Genomic DNA, 21405 nt, shown 5'->3' on the forward strand with positions numbered 1-21405 from the left:
CCCAGAGATGCTGGAGGAACGTGTGAGGTTGGCCTGTGGGAAGGTGACCTCTCCTCCCGAGGTCAGCACTCGTGTGCAGACTCAGGCCCTGTGGCTGCCACCCTGCTCTCCCTAGGGGCTCATTTCTGCCCTGTCCCCTGTGAGTCCAGGGTCTGGGTGAAACATGGGCGGGACTGGCAGCCTCCATTATGTCAGCTTCCTGCTCCCCAGGGCATAGGGTTGGGGTTGCTCTAGAAGCCTGGGGGCAAAGCTACCTTCGCTTCCTGTTCCTAAGGAAAAGTGGGGGAACAGAGAGAAGGCTGGTTTAGCAGCAGCTATTGGAGCTCCTATTGGAAGACTTGAAATACTTCCCATCCTCACCTTCCCCACCCAGCTCCTTCCAGGGCAGTCTCTTTTTCAAAAGCATTCCAGTCCTGCCAGCCCAAAGGTGCCGTCCCAGGAGGGAGAATGTGTCTGTGTCTGCTAGGCTGATCGTTGGGTAAGACCTCTAACAAGGGGGCTCTAGCCTGGGTGGACTACGCGTATTACAGTTGTGAGATTTTTGTGTTTGATAATGTGCAAATTTGCACAGCCTGCTTTGGGGCCATCATCCGATTTGGATTAGGGCCCACTTTGGTAAGAAACAAGATGAGGCATTTAGAATAAAATCCACTCTTTACCAGGGCCCTCCATATCTTATCAGAGAACTGCCTCCTTTCTTGGCCCATTGTACACATGCCCTGTACACATGGGTCTTCAGCTCAGCTGGCCTTCTGTTCAGTCCATTGAGACGTAGTCCTGCCTACCCTGTCTTTTCCCAAGGTCACTGAAGGACTAGAGATGAGTTTGTATCCCAAAAGCCTTTGGAGGGAGGAATTCAAAGGTGAAGCTCTGTATTTCTTCTGTCTGCAGTGGCCCTTCCTTTTCTTACCCTCATGAGCATCCATTGTCTTAGCAGCAAGGATGCCATCTTTCTTACAGCCCTTCCTCCATCTAGGACAGATTCCCCATGACAGGGTCTCTGTTCTGTCTGTCACCATTTGATGTAGTCACCGTAGTGAACATCAGCTGGGCACATAGCCGGTGTCCTTCCCCAGTCCTCCTAATGTAACCTCTCCAGCTCCCCCTGGGGGCAGGGGAGGGCATTCGGGGATGAGCACGGAGCCTGCAGTGAAGGTAGTGTTCCAACCTATTAGCTTCTTATTCCTTTTCCTTACCTTATTGTGTTAGCTTGGACATTTCAGAAGTCTTCACCTGTAAGTGTGATGTTAGCTATTGCTTTTTGTAGATGCCTTTTTTCTATTTGAGAAAATTTGCTAACAGTTATTTACTGTATTTTTGAGTCATAAATGAATATTGAATTTTGCTAAACACTTTTTGTACATCTACTGAAATTATCATTTGGGCTTCTTTTTCAGACCATTGATATGTTAATTTCACTGAAAAAATTTGTATGGTGTTAGTATTATTTTTTCCCTGACGAGCTGGTAGAATTTAGTAATGAAGTTATCTACCTGAATTTTTATCCTTGGAAAAGATTTGATTTTTAGTAGAAATGTAATTTACTGAATAGATAGAAGTTCTTTCTGGTTATCTTTTTTATTTTTGAATGAGTTTTGGTAATTCTATATTTGGTATGTTTCAAGAAACTTCTCCACTTTATCTAAATTTTCAAATTTATTGGTGTGAAGTTCTTAATAGAGTCTTGCCTCTTTGAAGTGGGGGAGGCTGTGGTGAAGTCAAGCTGCCATGTGATACAGGTCACCTTTGTCATTTTGCAGGGTGGTGGTTTATAATGCAGTTCATCTTTTTAAGGAAAGCTTTTGGTTTCATTGAACTTGTCTTTGCTTTTCTGTTTATTTTATTCACTTGTCTTTATTATTTCTTTACTCACTACTTTGGTTGTAATTCTCTTTTCCTGCCTTCTTTAGGTAGAGGCTTATATCATTGATTTGAGAGGTTTCTTCTTTCCCAGTGTAGTCATTTAATATAAATCAACATAATATAAGCTATAAATTTATCTTTAAACACTGCTTTCACACATACAAACAAGTTTGATATGCCCTGTTCATTTTTACAGTTCCATTTTTTTAAATTTCCCTTGTGGGAAATTAAATGCATCTTTGATTCATGAGTTATTTAGAAGTACAATTAGTTATTTTGTTCATACTTGAGTACTTTACAGATCAAAGTTTTATTTCTAATATAATTTTTTATGGTTACAAAAAGAGTTTATACAGGCATTATAACAGACACTGATTTTATAGCCTAGAACGTGCTCTGTTGGGGTCCATGGCTTTACACACGCGTGAAGACAATGTGGGTTGTGCAGTTTGGGGGTAGATGTTCAAATTATGTTAATTAAATCAAGATGGTTAATGGGGGCTGGGAAGATGGCTGAATAGTTAAGGCAGTTGCCCACAAAACCAAAGGACCCAGGTTTGATTCCCCAGAACCCATGTAAACAAGATGCACATGGTGGTACATGCATCTGTAGTGCGTTTTCAGTGCTAGAGGCCCTAACACACCTGTTCTCTCCCTCTCTCAAATACATAAATAAAAAATATTTTTTGAGGGCTGGAGAGATGGCTTAGCAGTTCAGTGCTTGCCTGTGAAGCCTAAGGACCCCGGTTCAAGGCTTGATTCCTCAGGACCCACGTTAGCCAGATGTACAAGGGGGCGCACGCGTCTGGAGTTCGTTTGCAGTGGCTGGAAGCCCTGGCGCGCCCATTCTCTCTGTGTGTCTCTCTGCCTCCTTCTCTCTCTGTCGCTCTCAAATAAATAAAAATGAACAAAAAAATTTTTTTTTAATATTTTTTTAAAAGATGGTTAATGGAAGCCAGGCATGGTGGCACACACCTTTAATCCTAGCACTTGGGAGGCAGAGGTAGGAGGATCATTGTGAGTTCGAGGCCACCCTGAGACTCCATAGTGAATTCCAGGTCAGCCTGGGCTAGAGTGAGACCCTACCTTGAAAAAAACCAAAAAAAAAAAAAAAAGGAAAACAAAAGATGATTAATGGAATTGTTTCAAGTCTTCCAATCAGGTTACTTCCTTGCCCAATTTTTCTGTCAGTTACTGAGGGAGAAATGTTTCCTCATTTATGGTTTTTCTATTTCTTCTTTCATTTCTATCAGCGTATGCTTCATGTATTTTGAAGCAATGTTACATGCACAAATACACTTGGGATTGTTATATCCCTTTCATAATAAAATATTCCTCTATATCTCTGGTACTATATCATATTCAACATTCTGCTTTGTCTGAAAAAATATTTCTAGTTTTGGTTTGATCAGTTTTGTTTTTGCAGATCTCTTCCTCCTTTAAGCCCATCAGTGTCTTCATAGTTAAAGTGTGTTTTTATTTATTTACTTATTCATTTGTTTATTGTTAATAAGAGAGAGAGAGGAGCATATAGGCACGTCAGGGTCGTCTTGGCACTGCAAACAAACTAGACACAGGTACCACTTTGTGCCTCTGGCTTTACCTGGGCACTGAGGAAATGAACTTGGGCTAGCAGGCTTTTCAGACATGTCTTTGCGTTTTTGTTTGTTTGTTTGTTTTCTGTTTTGTTTTTGGTATTTTGATATGGGGTCTCACTCTAGCTCAGGATGACCTGGAATTCACTATGTAGTCTCAGGGTGGCCTCGAACTCACAATGATTCTCCTACCTCTGCCTCCCCAGTGCTGGGATTAAAGGTGTGTGCCACCACGCCTGGCTCAGACATGTCTTTAACCACTGAGCAATCTCCCCAGAACTAAAGTGTGTTATTTGTAGATAGCTTATAGTTAGGTCTTTTTTTTTTCATTCAATATGATACCATATGCCTTTTAATTGAAGTTTTATATCATGCATAATTAATGCAGTTATTGGTTTAGTTTAAGTAGACTATCTTGCTATTTATTTTCTACTTGGTCCAAATGTTTGGCTTTTTTTGTTGTTGTTTGTTTGTTTTTGTTTTTTGAGGTAGGGTCTTACTCTAGCCCAGGCCAACCTAGAATCCATAATGTAGTCTCAGGGTGGCCTCGAACTCACAGCAATCCTCCTACCTCTGCCTCCCAAGTGCTGGGATTAAATGCATGTGCCACCACACCAGACAGACCTCTCCAAATGAATTTAAAACATATTTTTTCTATTTATTTGCAAGGAGAAAAAGAGAGAGAAAGAGAATATGGGTGAACCAAGGCATCTAGCCACTGCAAATGAACTCCACATGCATGTACCACTTTGTACACTGGCTTTATGTGGGTACTGGGGAATCAAACACAGGTAGTTAGGCTTTGCAGGCAAATGCCGTAAGTACTGAGCTGTCTCTCCAGCCCCCTCAAATGTATTTTGTTCCTGCTTTCCTCTCTGCTTTATTTTATTTATTTTTTTTATATATTTTTTTATTTTTTGTTCATTTTTTATTTAGTTATTTGAGAGCGACAGACATAGAGTGAAAGACTGATAGAGGGAGAGAGAGAGAATGGGCGCGCCAGGGCTTCCAGCCACTGCAAACGAACTCCAGACGCGTGCGCCCCCTTGTGCATCTGGCTAACGTGGGACCTGGGGAACCGAGCCTTGAACCGGGGTCCTTAGGCTTCACAGGCAAGCACTTAACCACTAAGCCATCTCTCCAGCCCTCTGCTTTATTTTATATTGACTATTTCATTTAATCACATGGCAGTTATATTGCCTGTGTCTCTGTTGTCTTGTATTTGTTTTTTCACATGTGTGTATAGAGTATGTGTGGTGTGTGATGTGATGTGTATGTAGACTATGCACATAGATGCACACACCTAGTGCACACACATGCAGAGAACAGAAGAGAACACTTGGTGGGGGGGTCTTTTGTTTTTCATCTGCCTGTTTCCTTGAGATGGAGTCTCTCCTACAACCCCAAGTTACTGCTCGAGTCTCTGGCCCTCACATGACTAGGGCTAGAGACTCCACCCCACACAGGATTGGGGTGCAGGTTTGTATGGCCATTCCCAGATGTTTACATGGGTTCTGGGGAATCACGTACGGGCAAATCAGGTCCTCATACTTGTGTGGCAAATGCTCTTGACTGCGGAGCCTCCTTCCCAGCCCTGCTTTGTGTGTGTGTGTGTGTGTGTGTGTGTGTGTGTGTGTGTGTGTGTGTGTGTGTTTTAGTGGGGCTTTGTGGTTTACAATATACATGGCAACATATCAGTCTTCTTTCAGATAAAATTATGGCATTTTGTGTATAGTTATAACAAAATTTCATTAAGTATATATTCAACGTTCTACCTCTTTTGCCTCTTCATGATTATAGTTGTTATGCATTTTACTGCTACATTTTAGAAAACCCACAATATGTGGAAAACTTTTTGCTCAAAATAATCAACATTTTCAAAGAAATGTCAAAAGTGAAGAAAAATATATTTCAATTTACTCACCTAGTTGCTATTCCCAGTGTTTTTCATTCCATTATGCTGATGTAAATTTTCTTCTAATACCATTTTGTTGATTCCTGGAGAACTTCCTTCAACATTTCTCAAAGGCAGGTCTACTTGTGTCAAGTTGTCTCTGCTTTAATCTGAAAAAGTATTTGCTTTACTTTCATTTTGAATGGACATAGAATTACAAGTTGACAGTTTTTGCTTTCATCGCTTAAGGACGTCATTGTCTTTTGGCTTGCATAATTTATATGAAATCTGCCACCTTGCCTTTGTTCCTTTATATATAAATGTCCTTTTTGTACTGGCTGTTTCCAAGATGTCTTTGTCTCTGGTTTTCAGCAGTTTGGCTATAGGTACCTTGTGTTCACCTTACAGAGGCTCAGTGAGTTTCTGGGATCAGTGCATTTGTAGTTTTCACTAAATCTGATATTTGTGACCATTTCTTCAATTATTTTTCCCATGCTCCCCTTCTTTCAGGAGACCCTAATTACATATCTGTTAAACTTTTGTTTGATTGTCCTATAGGTCACTCTCTTTCCTTCTCTTTCCCTCTCTATCCCTCCCCTCTCTGTTTTATTTATTTACATGTATATGTGTGATGTATGGATTCATGTCTGAATGTGTGTGAGCACATATGTACGTGTATGTGAACACCAGAGAGCATGAGGTATTTTCCTCAATCGCTTTCTGCTTTATTCACAGAGCCAGGATCTCACTGAACCCAGAGCTCACTGGTCTGGCTGGTCAGCTTGCTCTGGAGACTTGCCCGTCCACCCGAGCCTGGCCTTGTAGGCGTTTGTCTCCAGGCCCAGAGTTCACGTGGGTTATGGAACTGTGAATTCAGATACTCATGCTTGTGTGGCAAACACTTGACCCACTGAGCCATCTCTCCAGCTCCTTTACTTCACGTACTTTTTCTTTTCTGTTTCTTCAAATTCACTGATCCTTTCTTCTGCTGTGACTGGTCTGCTCTTAGTCTCATTTATTATATTTTTTCACTTCACTTATGATATTTTCATTTCTACAGTTTCATCAGGGTCATTTTTCTATCTTCAGTTTCTATCCCACCCACACTCCTATTTTCCTCTGTGGTCTTGAACATATAATTCTTGAGATAATACTTTTAACATTCTTGTGTGCCGCCATTTGTCATTCCTGGACCATTTTCTATAGATTGCTTTTTTATTCCTCTGGTTATGTGTCTTTTTTTTTCTTTTTGGGGTTTATCATTTGTTTGAATTTTGTTTATTTATTTATTTATTTATTTTGGTTGATTTGGTTTGGATTTTTGGGACAGGGTCTTACTGTGTCCTTCTCACAAGCTTCTCACTCACTATGTATTCCAGATTAGCCTCAAACTAATAATCCTTGTGCCTCAGCCTCCAGTTCTGAGGTGCACCATGCTTTGTTATCTTTTAAAAACTATTTACTTATTTTATTTGTTTGAGAGAGGGAGAGAAAGAGGCAAAGAGAGAGAAAGAGAGAGAGGGATGAGTGCCAGGGCCTTCAGCTGCTACAAATGTAACTCCAGAAGCATGCGCCACCTTATGCTTCTGGCTTACGTGGGTTCTGAGGAGTTGAACCTGGGTCCTTTGGCTTTGCAGACAAGCACCTTAACCACTAAACCATCCCTCCAGCCCTTTGTTATCTTCTTAATAGATGCTAGACTATGAGTTTTACTTGGTAAGATCCTGGATTTGATTCTTAATTTATTCCTTTAAAGGACATTCATCTTTGGCATGTAGTTACTTGGGATCTATCTGATCTTTGTAAAGCCCGAGGAGGAGTCTCGTGCCACCTTTTGTTTGGGGCTAATTTAGCCCTAATTACTAAAATGGTAACTTTGTGAACCCTAAATGATGCTTGGAAGACTTAGCTTGAGGTTTAGTTACCCTGGCTCATGGGAGCATGAACTTCCCAGCTCTGACTGGGCTCTGGAAGTCGTTTCCTCACGGCTTTGTTGCCATCCTGTCTCCAGCTTCACGGAGTTTCATTCCAGGTGTGCAAATCACTATTTAGCCAAAGGTGTAAACAAATCTCCTCCAGGTTCTCCAGAGTGAGTTCTGATATTTTGCCTTGAATTCTGGGGTTTGTTTGGATTCTCCTTCTTTTGGCCAAGGCTGGAAATTGGCTGGAGGCAGCCCAATGGGCAAATTGTAGGAAGTCCTTGTGGTTTGATCTCCATTTCTCAAGAACCATAGTCTTAGACTGCCTGGGGCCCAGTGCTTGACGACATTTCTTTCACATACTTTTTATATGATATTTTTTTAGTAGTTTAAAGAAAGGAAAGTAAATCTTTCATCGCTTGTTGTGGCTGTATGTACTTTCACTATCCTTATTTCAAAGAGGACGAAACCAAGGCACAGGGAGATTCAGTAATTTCCCCCAAAACAGTGTTCATCTTGAACAGCAGAGTCCACATTTGAGCCAGCGGTCACTGAACCATCAGCACCTCGAGGTCAAGGACCTTGCTGTCCGGGCTCATGGAAGCAGTATGCAGTAACTGTGGAAGGAAAGAAAGAATGCATGGCCAGTCAGATACTAGAGAGAGTCCTTGCCAGAAGGGAGCAAAGAGGTGGTGAGCTTCACTTAACTTATCCCCAGGTTGTGCTGAGGTTGCTATGTTTCTGGGATGCCACCCGGATGGGTGATGGGAGTTGACAAGTCCGAGGGTCTCCAGGCCACAGCAAGTACTTCTCTACCTCCTGCTCCACACACCTTGCGGACACCCCTGTGCGTAAGCTGCTGCTTTCAAATACCAAAGCTGCTGCCGGGCTCCCACATTGAAACATATCATTTTAATCATGTACTTTCATGCCAGGAAGCCAATTTGCATTACAAAAGTCAAATTCCTTTCCCTGGTGACAGCCATGCAAAAGACTTGGCTTCCTTTCCACTTTTGTCCACGGTGTAAGCTCTGGACTAGCTGGAGCCTACACTGGTCTGAGTCAGGGCTGTAAAGAAAGAGAAGAAGGGTCATCTGGAAGAGCCCACCTCCCTCCCAGCCTCCCTAGTTTCTCTCTTGCATTCTTTGGGGTGATGGAGGAAAGAGAACCGGAATTCGCTCCCTGCAGTCTCCTTATCCAGAATCACAGGTCTGTTTCAGATTATGCCAGAGCAATTGATTGAAAATTATATGCCCAGTTCCACATCTGCATAATTTTGCATATTTACTTAATGGCCAGATAAACTCATTTGGAGTCTCTTATTGCTTCTCTTTCCCTTCTGCCATTGACGTATCTTTGAGGTCTGGCTCAGCTCTCCTGTCTTTATTCCTATGGGGGAAATGGGCTGCTCTCGGGAGCCTCTAAAGCTGTGCGGCCCAGCCTCCCAGCATTCCCTCCAGTGTGCTGTGGCCCCGCCAGCCTAGAGCCTGGCTGAGGAGTTGGAGGAAGTGGGAGGTTGAGCTAGGGTTGCTTGTCAGGAAGATTTCAAGTGGACGGGTTGTCCAGTCGCCCTGCAGATGAGTGTCTCCCTGGGGACTAAGCTGCTGTCACTGTGGGTAATTGGATTCCTGCTCCCCAGCAGGACAGGCACTGGTAACCTTTAGGATTAATTACTCTGGTCGACCTCAGCAGCCTATTCTTGCTGGCTGTCTTCCTTACCTTGATCAGAAAGCCTTGGGGGCTTGGTGTCAAGCAGTGGGTATTGGACTTATAAGGCACCTGAGGGTGATGTTGTGCCTATCCCATGCCACAGGCCTTCTCCAGGTGCAGTTAAATGAACTCTGAAATGGATGGCTCTGTGAAGTCAACAGCTGCCTTAAGAAGGAAGGGCAGACTGCCGACCTCTCCTCCCCCAGGAGCTCGGAGAGGGTGCCAGTAGATCTCTGCCTCCCAGGGAGATAGTTGAGTTTCAAAGACTCCTGCAGGGAAACACTATAGTGGGCTCCCGAGCCACTGAAAGTTCACTCCTGCTGTGTTTGTTCCCCAGGGCATTGACCTGAGGTAGGGAGCTAGGCAGCCAATGTCGTGAACCATGCTGAAATCTCAGAGGATCTGTGACCAGGTGGTGTGGAGGCTAGCATCCATCAAGTGCCTATTATGAGCAGGTGCCCGTTCTGCATTTACCTCATCCTGTCCTCACAACAAACCCGTGAGGAACATGCCAGAATGACCCCCATGTCCTAAAGGGAGAAAAGGAACAGGGTAGGGGGTCGTTGACCTCAGAGCCCACTCAGCACCTTTAGGCAGAGCCTTCAAAGCATAGTGTATCTACCACCAAAGCCACAGGTCTCCTGACTCTTTATCCTTGGACGGCTTGAAGTAAAACTTTCCCATTTGCAACCTGGGAGCAAAAGAGGGGCAGTGACTGTGGTGGCGCTGGGTTCTGGAACCTTCGTCTTATCTTGGCAGAGGAAAGAACCTACCTGTCACATGGATGTTGCACATGTATCATGCAACCACTAAGGGACTTGTGCTCTCCGTGAGACTGTATTTGCTGTGCGTCCCTTCTCGAACAGACCAATAATCCATCAGTCAGCAAATGTACTAGACGTCCCTCCGTCGTTGTCCCTGTTGGGAGTGGGGCCAGGCAGGGCTGCGCCATCGGCAGGGTCCTCCTACGCCACCCTTCATTCCACCCGGCCCCCACAGTTGGCAGTGAGCAGTGTGTCACGATGAGACTTTCCTGGAAAGCCTGATTGGCCACTCATTTGTTTCCGCTGCCACCTCCCCGCCCCCCAGATGGCAGTGGGTGTTGCCATGACGACGTAATGGGAAGCAATCACACCTATTGTGGGGTAGGAATGTTGACTTGCATGAAAGAGCATGTGTGCGGCTGGGGAGGAGGAGAGAGAAACATAGACCTTCTTGTGTCCAGGAAGAAAGGACGGTGATTCGGGATTGAGGAGTTTGTCTTCAGAATTCTTAATTCCCGCCCGATGCCCGTGGAAACCTCATTACTTGGCAGCTCATATTTTTCTCCCACTGTCACAAAAAGGCACAGGCCCAGGACTTTAATTCGTTTTTAACCCAAAACTTTGCCTCCAAGATGAGAACCTCCTTGTTGCTCTACTCTTTTTTCTTTTCTTTTTTTTTTTTTTTTTTTTGCCTTTACTTTTTAAATATCCCTTCTCACATCTCCCCTCCTTGCTCCTTCTTTCTCCACACATATCTCTCCCCAACAGCAGGATCTCCAAAAGACCCAGGAAGGTGACCCCTAGCATTTCTAGGATAGTGGAAGAGCTAGCTATGATTTTTTTTTTTTCATTTCTGAGACAAAAAAAAAGTGTTGAATGAAGTCAAAGAATGACTCAAGAGAAGTGAATCAAGGTCACATTGGAAAATGTCACTGGCTCACAGGAGGGAACTGGGCTGACTGATGAGGGAGCTGGGGAAGGGGAGCAGTTCAGCCCTAGGCAGGGCTCAGCCACGCCCCCCCGCAGTTTTCCAATGTAAACGTGGCGCTTCACTTCATACCTGTTTGCCTCCGTCCACACTAGAGGGGCGTTGGCCGTGAGCTAAGCCAGGCCACCACTGCACCAGTGTTGGCTATTATTTCTACTATGTCCCCTGAACAAGTTATTTTACCTCTCTGAGCTTTAATAAAATAAATGTAACATAACAAATATAACAATATAAATATAATAAAATGGAAATTATATTTGCCTCACAAACAAACATTTGTGAAGAATAAATTAGCTAATATGTGGGAAAATGCCTAATTGCTCTACAGACATTAAAGCTGAGACTAAAACTACGTCACAGCTCCTAGCAGCCTATGCTTGAGTCCTGCCTATGTCTTTAAAATGCTCTTGACCAGCAATTCTTCATGTTCTTGGCCTCAGTGACCAGATAGTTGCAGAATGCTGAGCTGAGGGCTGGGCGTTGTGGGGAGCCCACTAGTGCAGAGAGGATGTCTTTCCCCAAGATGTGCCCAGAGTCACCTAGGGGGAAAGAACTGTGCAAGGATCAAATCCTGAGTGCACTGTGAAATGCAGAACCCCTATCCTGTGGTCCAGAGGAAGTGCTCTATAAGGATTCGTTTTAAAAATGAATGAATTTCAAGATAATGAAATACAAACAGTGTGCTCTGGAGACAAGACAGAGAGACAGAATCCAAGATTTATTAGAATGGTTGAAAAGGTGGGTAAAAGAGCTTGGATTTGAACAGACTTTTAAGGGGTTGACAGGATACCAGCAAGCTTTGTGCCTTCACCGGAACCCCACTTCTCTTTTTTTTTTTTTTTAAATATTTATTTATTTATTTGAGAGCGACAGACACAGAGAGAAAGACAGATAGAGGGAGAGAGAGAGAATGGGCGCGCCAGGGCTTCCAGCCTCTGCAAACGAACTCCAGACGCGTGCGCCCCCTTGTGCATCTGGCTAACGTGGGACCTGGGGAACCGAGCCTCGAACCGGGGTCCTTAGGCTTCACAGGCAAGTGTTTAACCGCTAAGCCATCTCTCCAGCCCCACCCACTTCTCTTTTTAAAAATAAAATAAAATAAAGGATTTATCTGAGAGAGAGGTAGAAAGTGTATAAGTGTGTGTGTTTGTGTGTGTGAGAGAGAGAGAGAGAGAGAATGGATGCACAGGACCTCTTGCTGCTGCAAATCCATTCCAGACACATGGTGCCACATTGTACATCTGGCTTTATGTGAGTACTGGGGAATTGGACCCCAGGTCTGCAGGCTTCACAGGCAAGCACCTTTAACCACTGAGCCATCTCCCAAGCCCCACTTCTTTTTTGTAAATTTTGTTTATTTATTTGAGAGAACGAGAGAGGGAAAGAGGCAGAAACACACACACACACACACACACACACACACACAGAATGGGCGTGCCAGGACCTCCAGCCACTGCAAACGAACTCCAGACACATGCGCCACCTTGTGCCTCTGGCTTACGTGGGTCCTGGGAATTGAACCAAGGTCCTTTGACTTTGCAGGCAAATACCTTAACTGCTAACTCATCCCTCCAGCCCCAGCCCCACTTCTTACACAGTCTCCAAAATATAGGAATCTATAGCTCCCCTCCTGGTCCACTTGCCTGCCCTGAGCCCCTGACAGTGCCACCTACCTTTTGCCCTTGGGCAGACTATCTGCCCACATGAGGAACATACAAAGGAAATGCATTCATCAGTCAACCTTACCAAGAACCTCCAAGACCTAGCTGCTTAAAACAACAAATGTTATCCTGCATTCTTTCTGGGCCAGGATTGCAAATGGGCCTTGGTGGGTGTGCCTGGCTCAAGAATTTTCAGGTAACTGTGGTCAAAATCTCAGCTCGAGCAGTAGCCAAAGGCTTGACTCACATGTTTGTTAGCTGGTCTGTCTCTCACCGTGGGGTCTGCTTGACAGGGTGCTGTCATGTGATCCCAGAGTACCTGATCCAAGAGAGAGAAAGACCCCACCACCAAGATGCCACAGTCGCCAGGCATGGTGGCGCACGCCTTTAATCCCAGCACTCAGAAGGCAGAGGTAGGAGGATCACCGAGAGTTCGAGGCCACCCTGAGACGACATAGTTAATTCCAGGTCAGCCTGGACCAGAGTGAAACCCTACCTCAAAAAGCCAAAAAAAAAAAAAAAAAAAAAAAAAAAAAAAGATGCCACAGTCTCTTTGTGACCTCATAAGTGGAGTCCCAACACATCTATATTCAGCTAGTTAAAAGAAAATTAACAGTGGGTACCCAGAGGCCTCGGTGCCCTATGCAAAAGTGGAGAGTCCTCTCCTCCTAGTTTTTAAAAAGAAAATTTTATTGCACATAAGCGGAAAATGCATTGTCTTCTAAGTGTTCTAAAGATACCTGCTGGGACTCCCTGAGCACACCCGCCCCAGTGGTCTCTCAGTCTCTCTCTTCGCTCTCCCCTGGATAAAACGCTACACATAAGGGGACAAGAGCCTGGTGTGTAGAGAGCACAGGCCAGGAGGCCAGAGATGTCTCCCATTGAGTGGATTCTGAAATGAAGGAGATGTCAGCCAGCAGTGGGAGAGGGCATTTCTGCCAATGGTGACAGGGGCAGGACTTCAGAGTAAAAAACAAGGTGTCATGTAAGGGAGGGACAATAAAAACTCCAGCTGGGACCTGGGGCTGATGGACACTGCCTGGCAGTAAAATTGGATGGCTGATTCTCTACTACCCCTGAGCACGTCTCAGCGGTCTTTGGGCAGATGCAGGTGTGCTGCATACAGGCAGAGGAGTCAGGAAGGAATGAGCCCTCAGCACAGCCCTAACCCCAGAGGCTGGCATCAAGAGGGCATCTCTGAGGCTAAGGTAGAGGAGAAAAGCAAGGTTGGAGAATCTGCAGGGTCCTGAGAGATGACGTCCAGGTCAGGGCCAGAACAACCTTTAAGAACCAGCATACTGGTTTGGTTTGAGAAGACAAGAATTTTGTTTTGCTTTTTAAAATTATACAGCGATATGCTAGGGGTCACTCGCCATGAGCCAATGTCCAAGTGCCAGTCACTGATGCTTCACTGGATAGTAAGACGTCGAGAGGATGAAAGCAGCCTCCTGGCATGATCTGAACCATGGCTTCTTAAGATTTTTCTGCTCACATCCCTTTAACATCCAATAAATTTCTATGCCTCCCTTGGTATATGAGATAGGTATACAAATTAAGCACTTATAAGATAATAAATCATAAGGAAATTTAATTTGAAACAATACTTTAGTATACACATAATTTTACTACTTATTGGAGATTAAAGTTAATTTACATATGAATGAGATAGAAGTGCTTATTTATTTTTACATTAGAAATTAAATCTTGGTTGAATATCTGATACTTCAGGACAGAGTCTATTGTTTTTCAGAGTTGATCATCAGTTTGATTTAATAATGACCAAATTATAAAAGAGCCCTTTGAAAGTGGAAACACTTTAAAATAAATACATAGCACAAAATGACAAAAGTGTGTTTTAGGAGCCCATTTCAGAAATCGCTGGAAATTCTGTCCTAATCCCAAGCCAAAATTCTTTTTATGAAACTGAAGAGCAATTTTAAATTGAGCATTCTAATACAATACAATTCGAACGTATACAAATTTCATACTTGCATGCTGAGGAATGACCGTGGGAAAATATTGATGCTTTGTTTTCTGTAAGCCATTGTTTTTATCAGAGCAGAAAACTTTGTATGTACAGAAAAATAGAAAACACTGAAATTTGTAACGTACAGCAGTCTTAAATCTGAGCCCAGGTATTGCAGGCAGTGTTCACTGGCATGGCGTGGCATGGCAGCGTGCTTAGCAGAAAGCTGGCATGTTGTATGTTCAGAAGAGCGCCCTGAAGCCACGTAGCACACGAAGCACTGCAGGAGCCCCCCAGGTTCACTACACCCTTGATTCTGAGTTAATTTTAGTCACTGTGTGTTCAGAAACCTTGTACTATTGCCCAAGTTTTCAGTCTTCATATTCGGTTACATGACTTCATATGGGTTAAGACCTATAGGTTAAGAAGCTGGGTTGTGGCCAACATGCTATTTTAAATGGGCACCACAGCATGGGCTGAGTGGTGTCATACAAGACGCGCTGTTCCTCAGCAGGGAAAGTGCCTCATCGTCACAGATGCCATGAGCCAGGGATCCAAGGGACCAATGCGGGACTCTCTGTACCCCACGTGCACTTTGGAGCAGGGCTTCTGTCTACATTCCTTTTCATTGCTGATAGCTTTTTCTGAAACTTAAGAGACTGGGAAAGAAAATTAGTCTAGTCCCCTAAGCCCATGTATTTGAGTATGTGACCCTGTCCTGTGGCTCCTTTTGGACTCACAGCCCCCCAAACACAGAGCTTATCAGTGGAGAGAGCTTTGAAATGCAAGGGAAATAATGAGTTCTCGTTCTGTTTCTCCACCTTGGTAGTGATTGCTGACAGCTCCCTCCAGCTGCCAGAGAATGAAGGGGCCTCATGGTGACCCCTCCTTCAGGCTGCCATTAGCATTTCCCAAGGAACTAACCATCCTTCTTTTTTATCTCCCTCTTTCCTCCTTTCCTTCCTTCTTTCTTCCTTCCCCTCCCCTCCTCCCCTTTTCTCTCCTTCCCTCCCTTCCTTCCTTCTTGCCTTCCTTCCATCCTTCTTTTATTTTCTCTGCGTGTGTGTGATATGCTTGCATATCCATCCATCCATCCATGTGGGTGGGCATGTGTGTAGGCAAGCACACATATGCATGGGGGCCTGAATGTGGAGGCCGGAGGTTGACCTCTAGTGTCCTCTGTCTTCTATCTTCTCTACTTCATTTACTGAAGCAGGGTCTTGCAGCTAAACCCAATGTTGGCAAGTTCAGTTAAGCTAGCCAGCTGGCCCCAGGGTCTCTGTGACCCCACCCCCCCAGTGCTGGGACTCCAGGTGGACTGCCACGCCCTGACATTTAGGCGGGTGCTAGTGATGCAAACTGAGCTCTTCACACTTACACAGCAAGTGCTTTACCCGCTGAGCATCTCCCCGACCCCTCTTCTTCCTCTTCTTCTTTTTCAGAGTCTCATCCTGTAGCCCGAGCTGTCTCAAACCTGCCATCCTCCTGCCTCAGCTGCCCAGGTGCTGGGATTACAGGTGTGTACCACCAAACTAGGCTACCTAAGGGTCTGTGCGAAGCCAGCACCCCAGGCTTGACCACAGAGTCTAGAGGGGCTAGATTCTGCTTCAGGCCTGAGTGGGGTCCAGCCTCACTGCCCCTTTGAACTGACCTAAGGCCTACTGAGCATAAGACTCACCTGCTTCCAAGGCCAGTGGAACATTGACAGTTTCAGGAGTGAACCCCCCCCCCCAACCAAGAGAGCCACACACCACGGCTACCAGGGAACTGCGGCTCTACCCCTCTCATCGTATTGAAACGGTCTTCTGGGTCACAGTGAGGCCTGGGAATCTGCATTTAAGAATGTCCCAGCTAGTTCGGATGCCTCTGGGTTTACAGTCAAGGGTTTATGAAAAACCAAGCATCCTTACTCAGTACCAGAGCTAGAAAATTCCACGTCTCCTTTGCTCACTGGGGTCCGACACCACTCTGCTCTCACACTTCGGTTAGAATCATAGCAACTCCTTGTAGGACTGTGATGGTCTCTGCATGTTGGTATAAACAGCCTCACTTCTATCCTTTTCCCCACTGCCCAAGTGTTCTGGGTAGATGTCTCCCATCAAGGCACCTTGCTCCAGGCCTCTTTGGGTTCAGCACCCAGCACTCAGCGCTGTGCGGTCACAGATGCTTAATCAAAGGGTGTGTGTGGGGATAATGAAGACCTGGGTCTGCTCCGGAGTGCGCTTCAGAAATCCACTCAAAGAACCAGACCACGCAGTTTCTAAATCAGTCGTTTGGGCTGGTTTAGCATGAAAGGCTCTGATGAGCCGGGACTGATTCATCCATTCTTGGTGTTCTGGGGAGGCACACAGAAGAGCCCCGAGAATGCCACGGACTTCCGGCATGAATAAAGCAGCCTGCCTCCCCCGCCAGCGCCGCCAGGGCCGCCCCTCCACCACCGGACCAGCGGCCAGGGCCAAGGGACGGGGCCCCTTTGGCTCGCTGTGAGCCTGTCCTCTCAGGCCTGAGTGTGTGTCCTGAGTCTGCCTCACACAGCCGAGCCTCTCCCATCCGCCCCTCCCTCTGCTTTGTAAGGTCGCCATGGTGACTTCCTGTCCTCAGGATGTCAGGGTCTATCAGAGCCAATCGGTGGCAGGTGCAGATAAGGGTCTCTAAGCTGGGGCGGCTGTCACGCAGCCTGCTGCGCCAAGCACAGCATCGATTCTCGCCTGTGCTGGTGCCCACGAGGACAAGGAGGAGGGAGCCCTTTCTATATTTAGCTCCCGCTCCGGGTACATCCCAGTGGACTGCTTGGAAAAGAGGCTGACTTCAGCCACGGGAAGGTTTAACATTCTTCAATTAGGCACACCCTACAGGGGAGCTGTGTTTTGCCCATTGAGAAGGTTAAAAGAAAGTAGGTATAAAAAAAAAGCAAGAGGGACGAGAGCAGCAAAGCTGACTTACAGCGTCCAGAGAAACTGCACCTGAACAGCCCCTCTCCCCACCCCAGAATCCACACCTCCTGACCTGTGCAAGGAGGCATCAGACAGGCATTGGCAAGGGCACAGAGCCTCACCATGGCGGACCGGCAGAGCTATTTAGCAGTCAGTTTGGTCCTTGAAGCACTGGCTCAACAGATGCAGAGCTGGGGCAGTTGAGCATTTGCCCCCCAGGGTCCTACAGTAACGACTCCGGGAGAGACTCCAAGTTTGGGGAGGGCCTTGGGTGGTTTGAAATTGAGGTTAATGGCTGAAGAACCTGGGGATCCGCTCTGAGCGGGCCCCCACCACACATACACACACACACATACACACACACACACACACACACACACACACACCCTGCAAAGACTCAAGAAAGAGATTTAGCACACTAGAGCTACTAAATTGTTTATTTGCCTGAATTCACCAGGTAATTGCATGTCCCTCTGCTGCCCGAGCTGTGGCCGGTACAGAGCTCCCTCAGCCTCCGGGGCACTGTAGAGAGATAAGCAAATGATAAATGGGGTTGTGGCCTCCTGAGGCTCCTAAGCGCCCAGTACCACGGCAGGTAAAGGGGACAGAGGGACAGAAGCAGAGGCTCATGCCAATGAGTATTACAGGAGCTGGAGGAGGGGCACAAGAAGGAGCAGCTTCTGGTGGGTCTGGGGCCTCCCAGCCACTCCTTTCCAGGTTGTGGGGAGTGTGCCAGCTGACCTGGCATTCCAGGATAATTCTCAGCACTTAAATTTTGCCCTAATTTGGTTATAGCTTCAAATTTCCTGGCTACTTAATAAGCAAGTTAATAAAAAGGGGGGGAGGGGAGAAGTTCATGGCTTCTCCCCTGGAGCCTCTGCTCTGTAACAGCTCTGAGCTTGAGGAGAGGGGGGACCCTTAGAAGCCTAAGCCATAGCAGACTGGGGACATGGCCGGTGGGTGAATGGGTGCTGTCTCCAGGCACCCCAGCTGTGTGCACGAGGACCCGGGGAAAAACTTTTCGCCCCACAACATCCATGTTGAATGGTGCGCAGACCTCTCTTCCCCCCTCCTCACTTCTCAAACTTTCCTGCTCCAACTCTTAGCTGGTGATAAGTGGGCACCAAGGAAGACCTGGTGTTGGAAGTGGCACTTTCCTCCTGCTTCCCTGGTCAGATGGTCACCAAGTTCCCAGGGAAAGATCAATCCACAAGTGTATGTCTGTGGGAAGAGAGGATCGGTTCCACTTCTCTCTTCAGACAGCCCAGACCTGTCCCCAAAACAAATGGGAGAGGGGGATGAGGGTCAAACCTGGCCTTCGAGTCTGTTTTTGAGCTCCTTAGTCTGTATCTAAGACTGTAAGCGCTTTCATAGATGTGTGTGTGTGTATTTTGATTGTGTATCCATAGGTCTACAGTCTGCAAATCTGTGTTGCTAGTTGATATTTATTGAGCACCCAGTATGCACAAAGCACCGTTGCTGTCTCAGGTACATGAGGCTGGGCAGGCGGGTACATGAGGATGAGGGTCATTAGTCACTGCACGCAGAGTGTACTGCAGACCCCGCGCTAAGGGCTTGTCTCTCGGTGTGCCACAGTTACGCTCCACCACAACCTCCCCTACCGTTGTCTTCATTTTGCTAAGGAGAACAGGTTAAATTTCCTTTGAGACACAGCACTGGAGAGTCGCTGGCAAAACTCACTTGTGAGGGCTGGAGAGATGGCTTAGCGGTTAAGCGCTTGCCTGTGAAGCCTAAGGAACCCGGTTCGAGGCTCAGTTCCCCAGGTCCCACGTTAGCCAGATGCACAAGGGGGCACACGCGTCTGGAGTTCGTTTGCAGTGGCTGGAAGCCCTGGCATGCCATTTCTCAATCTCTCTCTCTCTGTCTCTTTCTCTCTCTGTCACTCTCAAACAAATTAATAAAAAATGAACAAAAATAAAAAATGAACAAAAAAAATTAAAAAAAAACAAAACTCACTTGTGAGACATCAAAATAAAAGAGAGACTGACTGAGGGGGGAGGACATATGGTGGAGAGTGGAGGTTCAAAGGGGACACTGGGGGGAAGGGAATTACCATGGGATATTGTTTACAATTATGGAAGTTGTCAATAAATATGTATATATTTTAAAAAAAAGACCCTCACATGTGAGTGTAGATGTCCTAACCCTCAAACTATCATGTGACAGAGCTGTGAGTGCACACACACCATTGTAGCCATCAGGCTGTGTGAGGCGGGCATGGGAGTAGAAACCACCTGTCTCTACCCAGGGTGGCACGCCACTGCAGACAGCCCCCTGCCCAGGAGCTACGAGGGTGGTGCTGGGGTGTGTCTTGGCCGCCCTTCTTGTGTCTCCAGCTACGCTCTTTTGCCCCAGGTAGCTTTGTTATGCCATCAAATTGTCACGTGTTTCCCCAGGGCCTGGCCCACTGCCGTGGGCGTCAGGTGTCATGTGAAGTCACTGTCCTTGCCTGCTGCATTCCTCACCCTTCCAACCCCTAACTCCTGGGTTCTCTTGCAGTACGAAGCCCTCACACTAGGGTTGGCTCCCCCTGTGTAACACTTTGAGCCCAGGGCCTGTCCTGTGCCCTTGGCCTGGTACTAAGGACAGGTTCCCCCTCCCTCCATTCACCGCGGCCCCTGGCGAGGCTGGCTGTGGTTTCTGCGCTTTAGGAAGTCGAGCAGCGGCCAGGCTGAGGGCCCAGCGTCTTACTCAGCCTTGTCCCTGCCGGATGGTCCCTCAGCTTCCCCTGGGCAGTGCTGCAGGCTGCATGTCGTGGCCCATGCCCACAGTCCCAGCACCCAAGAGGTGGAAACAGGACGATGAAAAGTTCAAGGTCATCGCTGGCTCCATAGTGAGAGTGTCATAATGAAATCCACTACTTTGTTCAATCACTATGCACTGAAAAAGAAGAACATGTTATAATAAGTAGGGGAGAAAGGGGGACTAGTCCTAATTCATTTGCAAAATAAGTAGAATTCATATCGGATAATTTGCCTATAACTGTCAAGACCCCATCTCAAAAAGCCAAAACAAACCAAAAGCCACAAAATAAAAAAGATGCTCCCCCAGTTTCCTTCTGACCAGCGCCAATGTTTCAGGATTCTTTTTAAGGCCCAGGGCAGCAGGAGACCAATGTCACTGTCTGTGACTGGCCAGGGTAGTTAACACGGGGTGTGGGTGGACAGCCTGGTTCTCCAGACTCAAGGTGAGGGCTGAGGCTTTGGGGCACTGGCTCCCCTAGGAAAAAAAAAAATCCTTCTCCCCGTCTCAGCAGTGTTGATAATGAGCCTCCGTCGGGCTCAGAGTTAGTGCTCTGCTTTGGTGTCCTGACCCACTTTCAGGAGATCTCCGTCTCTAGCCTGGGAACAGATCATCATAGTCATTGCTTTCATATCAGGGTCCCCAGTGCCTAGTTAGGGGTCTGCTGTGTACTGTAATGGCACTAGGAATATTTATTGGAGAAAGAAATGGAAGTTTTACCCTGGTCTTGGAGTGCAGGCGAGTGTCCGGCTCCCGGAAGGCACATACGCTCACACAAGTTGATCTTGCCTCTCCTCCTGTGCCTCATCTAGGATCGCATGAATTCGGGGCACATAAGACGTGCTTGATAGAAACTTGTTAAAATAAATGAAATGGAATACAACATACCACCCTTTGGACCCTGGGGGGCAACTGCCTAAGATTCTTTAGGGCAATGTGACTATTTAGCCTTAATTACTTGATTTTCTATTAGCTCTGGGAAGCAATCTGACTGAATGGTAAGATTTTTTTTCTCCTGGATATTAGTTAACAGTAACTAGCTTCCACCCAGCGCCTAATACCAGACACCTCTGTGATCAATGCTTTACTTCCCTCATCTCATTTCATCCCAGTAACTATCCTTCGACATTCATTTATTCACCTATTCAGCCAATATTTTCTGAGCATCCAGTGTTGGCCTGGTACTGACATCTAGTAGTAGCCAGCATCTCGTTTTCCCTATTTTGCAGATGAGGAAATAGACTTGTGGAATCTCAATCACTTGCCTACAAGCACAGAGCTTCTAAGTGAAAAAAAAAAAAAAAAAAAAAACCCTTTATCTATAGTCAGGCACAGTGTAGACCCAGCTA

The 21405-nt window shown here is 46.2% G+C and overlaps 1 protein-coding gene across 2 annotated transcripts in view; it reads left to right on the top strand.

Moving 5' to 3' along the window:
• The window catches only part of Kcnd3 (potassium voltage-gated channel subfamily D member 3), a 245939-nt gene that overhangs the window by 70488 nt on the left and 154046 nt on the right, over positions 1–21405 (top strand). The gene's annotated exons all lie outside the window — the stretch shown is intronic.

Source organism: Jaculus jaculus, chromosome 19 (assembly GCF_020740685.1).
Source record: "Jaculus jaculus isolate mJacJac1 chromosome 19, mJacJac1.mat.Y.cur, whole genome shotgun sequence".
NCBI classification, from domain to species: Eukaryota; Metazoa; Chordata; class Mammalia; order Rodentia; family Dipodidae; genus Jaculus; species Jaculus jaculus.